Raw genomic sequence first — 615 nt, forward strand, 5'->3', positions numbered from 1 at the left:
ACCAATTCTTTGGCGCTCAGCCTTCTTCACACTCCAACTCTCACATCCATACATGACCACAGGAAAAACCATAGCCTTGACTAGACGGACCTTTGTTGGCAAAGTAATGTCTCTGCTTTTGAATATGCTATCTAGGTTGGTCATAACTTTCCTTCCAAGGAGTAAGTAAGCATCTTTTAATTTCATGGCTGCAGTCACCATCTGTAGTGATTTCGGAGCCCAGAAAACTAAAGTCTGACACTGTTTCCACTGTTTCCCCATCTATTTGCCATGAAGTGGTGGGACCGGATGCCATGATCTTCATTTTCTGAATGTTGAGCTTTAAGCCAACTTTTTCACTCTCTTCTTTCACTTTCATCAAGAGGCTTTTGAGTACCTTTTCACTTTCTGCCATAAGGGTGGTGTCATCTGTATATCTGAGGTTATTGGTATTTCTCCCAACAATCTTGATTCCAGTTTGTGTTTCTTCCAGTCCAGTGTTTCTCATGATGTACTCTGCATATAAGTTAAATAAGCAGGGTGACAATATACAGCCTTGACGAACTCCTTTCCATTTGGAACCAGTCTGTTGTCCATGTCCAGTTCTAACCGTTGCTTCCTGACCTGCATACAGTA

The 615-nt window shown here is 42.0% G+C and overlaps 1 protein-coding gene across 4 annotated transcripts in view; it reads right to left on the minus strand.

Annotated features, from left to right (window-relative positions):
* SNX16 (sorting nexin 16) overlaps positions 1 to 615 on the minus strand; it is a 36,288-nt gene that overhangs the window by 35,049 nt on the left and 624 nt on the right. The window lies entirely within an intron of this gene.

The sequence above is a fragment of the Bison bison genome, unplaced genomic scaffold (genome assembly GCF_000754665.1).
Source record: "Bison bison bison isolate TAMUID 2011002044 unplaced genomic scaffold, Bison_UMD1.0 scf7180017864233, whole genome shotgun sequence".
Taxonomy (NCBI): Eukaryota; Metazoa; Chordata; class Mammalia; order Artiodactyla; family Bovidae; genus Bison; species Bison bison.